Source organism: Cryptomeria japonica, chromosome 2 (genome assembly GCF_030272615.1).
Source record: "Cryptomeria japonica chromosome 2, Sugi_1.0, whole genome shotgun sequence".
Classification (NCBI taxonomy): Eukaryota; Viridiplantae; Streptophyta; class Pinopsida; order Cupressales; family Cupressaceae; genus Cryptomeria; species Cryptomeria japonica.
The window spans coordinates 404,359,731-404,371,864 of NC_081406.1; the positions used below are offsets into that span (position 1 = coordinate 404,359,731).

Here is a 12,134-nt window from a genome sequence, read left to right on the forward strand (position 1 = left end):
GGAGGCACAAGCATGACAACGTGATTATGAAACTTATCACACTCCCAAATGATCATTTTAAAGCTGGTGCTTCCTAAAGACAAGGTTTGAAGCATCAAAATGTGTGTTTGGACTCACAAAAATCTTGAAAATCATCATTTTGAAGCTTGTGCTTCCTATAAATAAGTTTTGAAACATCAAAATGTGTGTTTGGAAGCACAACAAGCTTGAAAATTCTACTACTAATTCCGAAGCCACGAGCATGGAAGCTCAGTTATGAAACTTATCGTACTCCCAAATCATCATTTTGAAGCTTGTGCTTCCTAAACACAAGTTTTTAAGCATTAACATGTGTGTTTGCAGGTACAATAAGCTTGAAAATTCAAGTTCTAATTTTAAAGACACAAGCATGGAAGAATAGTTATGACACTTATCATACTCCCAAATCATCATGTTGAAGCTTATACTTACTAAACACATGGTTTAAAAAATCAAAACGTGTGTTTGGAGGCACCATGGGCTGGGTGACCGGGGTAGGTTCGCACATGGGTCGTGGTTTCCTAAGTACACACTACGACAAGATGATAACAAGTGCGATAATACCATGCATTGGATCCCATCATAACTCCACAGTTAAGTGTGCTTGGGCTAGAGTAGTACTAGGATGGGTGACCTCCTGGGAAGTCCTGGTATTGCACCCATTTTTTGTTTTGTACAAGAAGCTTGAAAATGCAAGTTTTGATTCCAAAGCCATGAGCATGAAAGCGTGATTATGAAACTTATCATACTCCCATGTCATCATTTTGAAGCTTGTGCTTCCTAAATGTAAGTTTTGAAGCATCAAAATGGGTGTTTAGAGGCACGAAAATCTTGAAAATGCATGTTCTGATTATGAAGCCACAAACATGTAAGTGAGATTATGAACTGAATCATACTCCCAAATCATCATTTTGAAGCTTGTGCTTCCTAAACTCAAGTTTTGAAGTATCAAAATGGGTGTTTGGAGGTACAACAAGATTGAGAAGGCAAGTTTTGATTTTGAAGCCACAAGTATGAAATCATAATTATGAAACTTATCGTACTCCCAAATCATCATTTTGAAGCTTGTGCTAACTAAACACAAGTTTTGAAGCATCAAAATGGGACAACAATCTAGATTAAATAAACTAAAAGAATATCATCTCCTAATGCTTGATGACAGTTCTAGTTAAGCACATTTGTTTGCTCTACAACACTCTCTGCTCAACACTTCTCACCGAAAGATGAATTTTCTTTTTCGCACATACACCACTCTCTGATAATGCAAACACAACATCAATATTTAAATTACATGAATATGACACCTATTTATAAAAATCATCAACCTTGACTACAAGGTCGACTCAACACTTGAGACCTAATTACAAAATTACATCACACGATACATAGATCAACCACCAGACCAATACAATTCCATAACAACTTAGAATGGACTCAAATAAAATCCACGAACATGCAACACCACCAAAAATCTTGCCAACAACATCTGCAACATGCTACAACACCAAAAAATATTTCATAACATGAAGAACATCACCAGACCCATAAGATCCTCAATAACACGCATTTTGATGCCTGTACAACTTGCGTTTACGAAGCACAAGCTTCAAAATGATGATTTGGGAGTACGATAAGTTTCACAATCGCACTTTCATGCTTGTGGCTTCAAAATCTAAACATGCATTTTCAAGCTTGTTGTTCCATGAAACACCCATTTTGATGCTTCAAAACTTGCATTTAGGAAGCACAAGCATCAAAATGATGATTTGGGAGTACGATAAGTTTCCCACTCGCACTTTCATGCTCATGGCTTCAAAATCATACCTTGCATTTTCAAGCTTATTGTTTGGAAGCACAACAAGCTTGAAAATGCTAGTTCTAATTTTGAAGCCTCGAGCCTAGAAGCTCAATTATGAAACTTATTGTACTCTCAAATCATCATTTTGAAGCTTGCATTTCCTAAACGCAAATTTTTAAGCATTAACATGTGTATTTGGAGGTACAACAAGCTTGAAAATTCACCTTCTAATTTCAAAGCCGCGAGTATGGAAACATGGTTATGAAACTTATCGTACTCACAAATCATCATTTTGAAGCTTGTGCTAACTAAACACAAGTTTTGAAGCATCAAAATGGGACAACAATCCAGATTACATGAACTGAAAGAATATCATCTCCTAATGCCTGATGACAGTTCTAGTTAAGCACATTTGTTTGCTCTACAACACTCTCTGCTCAACACTTCTCACCGAAAGATGAATTTTGTTTTTCGTACACACACCACTCTCTGATAATGCAAACAAAACATCGATATTTAAATTACATGAATATGACACCTATTTATAAAAATCATCAACCTTGACTACAAGGTCGGCTCAATACTTGAGATCTAATTACAAAATTACATCACACGATACATAGATCAACCACCAGACCAATACAATTCCATAACAACTTAGAATGGACTCAAATCAAATCCATGAACACGCAACACCACCAAAAATCTTGCCAATAACATTTACAACATGCTACAACACCGAAAAATATTTCATAACATGAAGAACATCACCAGACCCATAAGATCCTCAATAACACGCAACGCAAGTTTTCAAGCATTAACATGTGTATTTGGAGGTACAACAAGCTTGAAAATGCAACTTCTAATTTCAAATCCGTGAGTATGGAAACACGGTTATGAAACTTATCGTACTCCCAAATCATCATTTTGAAGCTTGTGCTAACTAAACACAAGTTTTGAAGCATCAAAATGGGACAACAATCCAGATTACATGAACTGAAAGAATATCATCTCCTAATGCCTGATGACAGTTCTAGTTAAGCACATTTGTTTGCTCTACAACACTCTCTGCTCAACACTTCTCACCGAAAGATGAATTTTGTTTTTTGCACATACACCACTCTCTGATAATGCAAACAGAACATCGATATTTAAATTACATGAATATGACACCTATTTATAAAAATCATCAACCTTGACTACAAGGTCGACTCAACACTTGAGACCTAATTACAAAATTACATCACACGATACATAGATCAACCACCAGACCAATACAATTCCATAACAACTTAGAATGGACTCAAATCAAATCCACGAACACACAACACCACCAAAAATCTCGCCAATAACATCGCAACATGCTACAACACCAAAAAATATTTCATAACATGAAGAACATCACCAGACCCATAAGATCCTCAATAACACGCATTTTGATGCTTTTACAACTTGCGTTTACGAAGCACAAGCTTCAAAATGATGATTTGGGAGTATGATAAGTTTCACAATTGCACTTTCATGCTCATGCTCATGGCTTCAAAATCTAAACGTGCATTTTCAAACTTGTTGTTCCATGAAACACCCATTTTGATGCTTCAAAACTTGAATTTAGGAAGCACAAGCATCAAAATGATGATCTGGGAGTACGATAAGTTTCCCACTCGCACTTTCATGCTCATGGCTTCGAAATCATAACTTGCATTTTCAAGCTTATTGTTTGGAAGCACAACAAGCTTGAAAATGCTAGTTCTAATTCCGAAGCCTCGAGCTTGAAAGATCAATTATGGAACTTATCATACTCCCAAATCATCATTTTGAAGCTTGCGTTTCCTAAACGCAAGTTTTTAAGCATTAACATGTGTATTTGGAGGTATAACAAGCTTGAAAATGCAACTTCTAATTTCAAAGCTGCGAGTATGGAAACACGGTTATGAAACTTATCGTAGCTTTTGCTTACTAAACACAAGGCTTGTAGAATTAAAATGTGTGTTTGGAGGTACAACAAGCTTGAAAATGCAAGTTTTGATTCCAAAGCCACGAGCATGAAAGCGCGATTATGAAACTTATTGTACTCCCAAGTCATCATTTTGAAGCTTGTGCTTCTCAAACTCAAGTTTTGAAGCATCAAAATTGGTGTTTGGAGGTACAACAAGACTATTATCGTACTCCCAAATCATCATTTTGAAACTTGTTCTTCCTAAACGCAACTTTTGAAGTATGAAAATGTGTGTTTGGAGGTACAATAAGCTTGAAAATAAAAGTTATGTTTTCAAAGCCATGAGCATGAAACTACAGCTATTAAACTTATCGTCCTCGCAAATTATCATTTTGAAGCTTGTGCTTCCTAAACGCAAGTAAATGGCTTCATGGAACACCAAGTTTGAAAATGTACAATTGAATTTTGAAGCCACAAGAATTAAAGTACGATTGTGAAACTTATCGTACTCCAAATCATCATTTTGAACCTTGTGCTTCCTAAATGCAAGTTGTAAAAGCATCAAAATGTGTGTTTGGAGATACAACAAGATTGAAAATGCAAGTTCTGATTTGGAAGCCACGAGCATGAAAGCATGATTATGAAATGTATCGTACTCCCAGTCATCATTTTGAAGCTTGTGCTTCAATAACGAGAGTTTTAAAGTGTCAAAATGGGTGTTTAGAGGCACAACAAGATTGAAAATGCAAGTTATGATTATGAAACTTAAAGTATTACCACATCAACATTTTGAAGCTTGTGCTTCCTAAATGGACATTTTTTAGCATAAAAATGGGTGTATGGAGGCACAACAAGCTTGACAATGTATGTTCTGATTTCGAAGCCACTAGCATGTAAGCCCGATGATGAAACTTATCATACTCCCAAATCATCATTCTGAAGCTTGTGCTTCCTAAATGCAAGTTTTGAAGCATCAAAATGGGTGTTTGGAGGTACAACAAGCTTGAAAATGCAAGTTCTCATTCTGAAGCCATGAGCATGAAAGCATGATTATGAAACTTATCGTACTCACAAATCATCAATTTGAAGTTTTTATTCCTAAACTTATGTTTTGAAGCATCAAAATGGGTATGGAGGAACAACAAACTTGAAAATGCAAGTTTTGATTTCGGAGCCACGAGCATGAAAGTGCGATTATGAAACTTATCATAATCTCAAATGATCATTTTGAATCATCAAAATATGTGTTTGGACGCACAAAAAGATTGAAAATACAATTTTTGATTCTGAACCACATTAAGGCATAGTTCTAAAACTTATTGTGCTCCCAAATTATCATTTTCAAGCTTGCCCTTCCTAAACGCATGTTTTGAAGTATCAAAATGGGTGTTTGGAGGGACAAGAAGCTTGAAAATGCAAGTTTTTATTCTGAAGCCATGAGCATGAAAGTACCATTATGAAACTTATCGTACTCCCAAATCATTGTTTTGAAGTTTGTGCTTTCTAAATGCATATTTTTAAGCATCAAAAAGGGTGTTTGGAGGCACAAAATGATTGAAAATGTAACTTTTGATTCCATAATTGAAAGGAACATAAACAAATCGACTACTTGGGAATAGTATTTTCTCCGAAGGAAAATTATGATAATAATTAAAAATTTGAAAATTTGAACTAAATGATTTGAATTACTTGCAAGATATGTAATAATTTTGGAATTAGAATTGTTATTTAATTTTATAAGTGATCACAAAATAGGTTTCTTGAAACTCATTTGCTAAAATAATTTCAGTTTTGAATAAACTCTCTTTGCATCCTAATTAATATTATTACCATATGAATATTTAACTATGCAATTTACATCTAAATTTAACGTTAATTAAATTTATCCTTACTAATTACTTGTATTATTAAGTGTAACTTTTCCTTTTTACTAGTCTTATGTTTCTTTTTAGCTAGAAGGTAAATATTTTTAACTATTAAAAGAATTGACTATTCTCAATGCCTTGTCTACTCATATCTTGGAATCTAATAAGGAAACACTTCAAATAATCAACTTTTTGAATTCAGGCAAATCTGTGTCTAACATTAACTCATATTGCTTGAAATACCTAAAAGGGTTACTATGAATCTAAACACATTTACTTGTTAGGTAAATTACTTTAACCTTTGATACTTGTACTGATTGAAATATACAAAAGGTAAAGATCCAAAACTATGGAATAAGTGTATTATTAGCGTAATAACATTTTCCTTTACTTTGTTTTCCCTAAGTCAAACTACTTTGTTTAATAAGGAGATTTAACTATTATATCTGCATCCTAAGAAGGATTAATTTAAGATGATAGATCTCTTAATGCTCTATTATCTATTAAAATTCTCAAGTGTTAATTGACCATTTTGCCTTATGGCAATATTTATCTTTTCAAAACCCAAGGGACTCTTTTCCCATCATTGAGGATATACTAACTCTTTAGAATTTTAAAAAAAATTCAAATTTTCAACTTAATTTCCATATTAAAAATCCAATAAGGTATCCATTAATATGAGTTAGACCATTTTCGCTTAAATTTTCTTTTAATATTTTAATAATCAAATTCCTAAAACTAGAGATGATATTTTAAATACATTTCCATTAATTTGAATAAGGTTAGATTATAAATAGGTCTCATTAATAATTTTTAAATAGATCTCAATAAATAAAACTATTTTTCATTAAATAGACCTCAATAAATAAATCCATTTCTCACTAAATTCGATTAATTTTCAACTATTAAAATTTATAATTATAAACTAATCCTAAATGATTTTTTTAATCACCAAGTGCATAATTAAATTTCAAAGAACAATAAGCTTATTAATTTTAATCATTCAAAATAACTTTCAATATTCTAAAATATTTTTAATTTTAAATTTAAACAAAAAAAATAAAAAATAAAAAATTTGAACTACTTATTTTAATTATACAAATAAATTTCAATTACTTAAACAACTTAGAATATAAATAAGTTTTTCAATTATTTGAATAACATATAAAATTTAATTACAAACTCTAAAGTATAATTCAATAATTAGTAATTAACTCAAAATCTTTTAATAATATAATAAATTATATTTATTTAATCTTAAAAAAAACTAATTTAAAAAAAAAAAGTAAACTTAATCTACAAACAAATTTAGATCATGAATTTAATATGATTTTAAATAAATTTGATATATATGTTTATATATATATATATATATATTTGAATGGAATTTACTAATTTTTTAATCAAGGCTTTTTATTTATTTATTTTTATTTCATACATGCATAGGGAATAATTGTTTTTTTCCAAAAATCCAAAGAGATAATATGTTTCTAAAAAGTACAGAGATGAATGTTTTTCTATAATGCACAGAGATGAATATTTTCCTAAAATCCACAGACATGGATATTTTCCTAAAATCCACAGAGATGGGTATTTATTTAACATATATTCTATCTTTGTTAACTTTATTCTTATTTTAGATTACTTTGGCAACGGATTTAGTTTTGTTCAAGTTATTCTAATATATATATTCCATTCTAAAAAAAAACTGAATTTTGTAAAATAAAGAAAGTTGACTGAAGAATAGATTAAACAATATTCAGATTCGTATATGCATATTTTGAAAGAATGATATTAACCAATTTATTTCCTACATGCAGAATAAAGAAGAAGACTTTTTTTGTTTTTTAAACAATATTCGAATTTGTGTATGTAGTTGATTATGAAACTTATCATATTCCCAAATCATCATTTTGAAGCTTATGCTTCCTAAATGCAAATTTTGAAGCATCAAAATGGTTGTTTGGAGGCACAAGAAGCTTGAAAATACAAGTTCTAATTCCGAAGCCACAAGCATGAAAGCATGATTATGAAACTTATCATACTTCCAAATCATCATATTGAAGCTTGTGGACCTTACTAAATGCAAGTTTTGAAGTATGAAAATGGGTCTTTGGAGGCACAACAAACTCAAAAATGCAAGTTCTGATTCAGCAACCATGAGTATGAAAGCACGATTATGAAACTTATCGTACTCCCAAATCATGATTTTGAAGTTTGTGCTTTCCTAAACGCAAGTTTTGAAGCATCAAAATATGTGTTTGGAGGTACAACAAGCTTGAAAATGCAAGTTTTGACTCATAATTAATGAGCATGAAAGCATGATTAAGAAACTTATCGTACTCCCAAATCATCATTTCAAGGTTGTGCTTCCTAAATGTATGTTTTGAAGCATCAACATGGGTGTTTGGAGGGACAACAAGCTTGAAAATGTATGTTTTTATTCTGAAGCCACGAGCATGAACGCGGGATAATGAAAGTTATCGTACTCTCAAATCATCATTTTAAAGTTTCTGCATCCTAAACACATGTTTTCAAGCATCAAAAAGGGTGTTTGGATGCACAACAAGATTGAAAATGCAAGTTTTGATTCTAAAGCCACAACCATGAAAGCGCGATTATGAAACTTATCATACTCCCAAATCATCACTTTTAAATTTATGCTTCCTAAAAGCATGTTTTGAAGCATCAAAAAGGGGGTTTGGAGGCACAAGAAGCTTGAAAATACAAGTTCTGATTCCAAAGCCACTAACATGAAAGTGTCGTTGTGAAACTTATCGTACTCCCAAATCATCATTTCGAAACATGTGCTTCCTAAACACAAGTTTTGAAGTATTAAAATGGGTGTTTGGAGGCAAAAAAAGCTTGAAAATATAAGTTCTAATTGAGGGGCGAGGAGCAGGAAAGTACAGTTATTAAACTTATCGTACTCGCAAATCATCATTTTGAATCTTGTGCTTCCTAAACGCAAGTTTTGAAGCATCAAAATGGTTGTTTCATGGAACACCAAGTTTGAAAATGCACAACTGAATTTTGAAGCCACAAGAATGCAAGCGCAATTGTGAAACTTATTGTTCTCCCAAATCATCATTTTGAAGCTTGTTTTTCCTAAACTCAAGTTGTAAAAGCATCAAAACATGTGTTTGGAGATACAACAAGATTGAAAATGTAAGTTTTTATTCTAAAGCCATGAGCATGAAAGCACGATTATGAAACTTATCATACTCCCAAATCATCATTTTGAAGCTTGTTCTTCTTAAACCAAAGTTTTAAAGTGTCAAAATGGGTGTTTGGAGGCATAACAAGCTTGAAAATGTAAGTTATGATTTCAAAGCCATGAGCATGAAAGCGTGATTATGAAACTTATCATACAACCAAATCAACATTTTGAATCTTGTGCTTCCTAAATACATGTTTTGAAGCATAAAAATGGGTGTATGGAGGGACAACAAGCTTGAAAATGCATGTTTTGATTCTGAAGCCACTAGCATGTAAGCGCGATGATGAAACTTATCATACTCCCAAATCATCATTTTGAAGCTTGTGCTCCCTAAATGCAAGTTTTGAAGCATCAAAGTGTGTGTTTGGAGGTACAACAAGCTTGAAAATGCAAGTTTTGATTCTAAAGGCATGAGCATGAAATCATGATTATGAAACTTATCGTACTTGCAAATCATTATTTTGAAGTTTTTCTTCCTAAACTTATGTTTTGAAGCATCAAAATGGGTATGTAGAGGCACAACAAGCTTGAGCATGCAAGTTGTGAATTCGGGACCACGAGCATGAAAGCACGATTATGAAACTTATCATACTCTCAAATGATCATTTTGAATCATCAAAATGTGTGTTTGCATGCACAAAAATATTGAAAATGCAAGTTTTTATTCTGAAGCCACAAGCATGAAAGCGCAATAATGAAACTTATCCTACTCCCAAATCATTGTTTTGAAGCATCAAAAAGGGTGTTTGGAGGCACAAAAATATTGAAAATGTAACTTTTGATTCCGAAGCCATGACCATGAAAGCGTAATTATGAAACTATACTACTCCCAAATCATCATTTTGAAGCTTGTGTTTCCTAAACATAAGTTTTGAAACATCAAAATGTGTGTTTGGAATCACAACAAGCTTGAAAATGCAAGTTCTAATTCTGAAGCCATGAGCGTGAAAGCTCAGTTATGAAACTTATCATAATTCCAAATCATCATTTTGAAGTTTGTGCTTCCTAAACGCAAGTTTTTAAGCATTAATATATGTGTTTGGAGGTACAACAAGCTTGAAAATGCAATTTCTAATTTTAAATCCACAAGCATGGAAACACGGTTATGAAACTCATCGTACTCCCAGGTCATCATTTTGAAGCTTGTGCTTCCTAAACGTAAGTTTTGAAGCATCAAAATGTGTGTTTACAGGCACGAAAAGCTTGAAAATGCATGTTCTGATTATGAAGCCACAAACATCTAAGCATTATTATGAAACTTATCGTACTTCCAAATCATTATTTTGAAGCTTGTGGTTCTTAAAAGCAAGTTTTGAAGTATGAAAATGGTTCTTTGGATGCACAACAAACTTGAAAAATGCAAGTTCTCATTCAGAAGCCACGAGTATGAAAGCGAGATTATGAAACTTATCATACTCCCAAATCATGATTTTGAAGTTTGTGCTTTTCTAACCACAAGTTTTAAAGCATCAAAATGTGTGTTTGGAGGTACAACAAGCTTGAAAATGCAAGTTTAGACTCAGAAGCCATGAGCATGAAAGCATGATTAAGAAAATTATCATACTCCCAAATCATCATTTTCAAGGTTGTGCTTCCTAAACACATATTTTGAAGCATCAAAAAGGGTTTTTGGAGGCACCAGAAGATTGAAAATGCAATTTTTGATTCTGAAGCCATGACCATGAAAGCGCGATTATGAAACTTATCATACTCCCAAATCATCATTTTTAAATTTATTCTTCCTAAAAACATGTTTTGAAGCATCAAAAAGGGTGTTTGGAGGCACAAGAAGCTTGAAAATGCAAGTTTTGATTTCGAAGCCACAAGCATGAAAGCGTCATTGTGAAACTTATCCTACTCCCAGATTATCATTTCAAATCATGTGCTTCCTAAACACAATTTTTCAAGTATCAAAATGGGTGTTTGGAGGCACAACAAATGTAAGTTTTAATTGAGGGGCCATGAGCATGATAGTGAGATTATGTAACTTATCGTACTCCCAAATCATGATTTTGAAGTTTGTGCTTTCCTAAATGTAAGTTTTGAAGCATCAAAGTGTGTGTTTCAAGGTAAAACAATTTTGAAAATGCAAGTTTTGATTTAGAATCCATGACCATGAAAGAATGATTAAGAAACTTATCGTACTCCCAAATCATCATTTTCAAGGTTTGCTTCCTAAATGTATGTTTTGAAGCATCAACATGGGTATTTGGAGGGACAACAAGCTTGAAAATGCAAGTTTATATTCTGAAGCCACGAGCATGAAAGCACGATTATGAAAGTTATCGTACTACCAAATCATCATTTTGAAGTTTGTGCTTCCTAAACACATGTTTTGAAGCATCAAAAAGGGTGTTTGGAGACACAACAAGATTGAAAATTCAATTTTTGATTATGAAGCCACAACCATGAAAGTGCGATTATGAAACTTATCATACTCCCAAATCATCATTTTTAAATTTATGCTTCCTAAAAGCATGTTTTTGAAGCATCAAAAATGGTGTTTGGAGGCACAAGAAGCTTGAAAATGCAAGTTCTGGTTCCGAAGCCACCAACATGAAAGCATCATTGTGAAACTTATCATTCTCCTGAATCAACATTTTGAAGCTTGTGCTTCCTAAATGAAAGATTTGAAGCATCAAAATGTTTGTTTGGAGGTACAACAAGCTTGAAAATGCAAGTTCTCATTTTGAAGCCATGAGCATGATTATGAAACTTATCGTACTCGCAAATGATCATTTTGAAGCTTTTATTCCTAAACACAAGTTTTGAAGCATCAAAATGTGTTTGGACTAACAAAAAGCTTGAAAATGCAAGTTTTGATTCTGAAGACACATGAAAGTGCAATTTTATTGTACTCCAAAAGCATCATATTGAAGCTTGTGCTTCCTAAATGCACTTTTTGAAGCATAAAAATGGGTGTTTGGAGGCACAACAAGCTTGAAAATGCATGTTTTGATTCCGAAGACACTAGCATGTAAGCGCAATGATGAAACTTATCATACTCCCAAATCATCATTTTGAAGCTTGTGCTTCCTAAACGCAAGTTTTGAAGCATCAAAATGTGTGTTTGGAGGTACAACATGCTTGAAAATGCAAGTTCTCATTCTGAAGCCATGGGCATGATTACCAAACTTATTGTACTCGCAAATCATCATTTTGAATTTTTTCTTCCTAAACTTATGTTTTGAAGCATCAAAATGTGTATGTGGAGGCACGACAAGCTTGAAAATGCAAGTTCTGATTTTGGAACCACAAGTATGAAAGCATGATTATGAAACTTATCGTACTCCC

General features: G+C 32.7%; 1 pseudogene; it reads left to right on the forward strand.

Moving 5' to 3' along the window:
• Window positions 1–568: 568 nt before the first annotated feature.
• On the forward strand, window positions 569–680 carry LOC131873797 (5S ribosomal RNA; annotated as a pseudogene).
• Window positions 681–12,134: the final 11,454 nt, after the last annotated feature.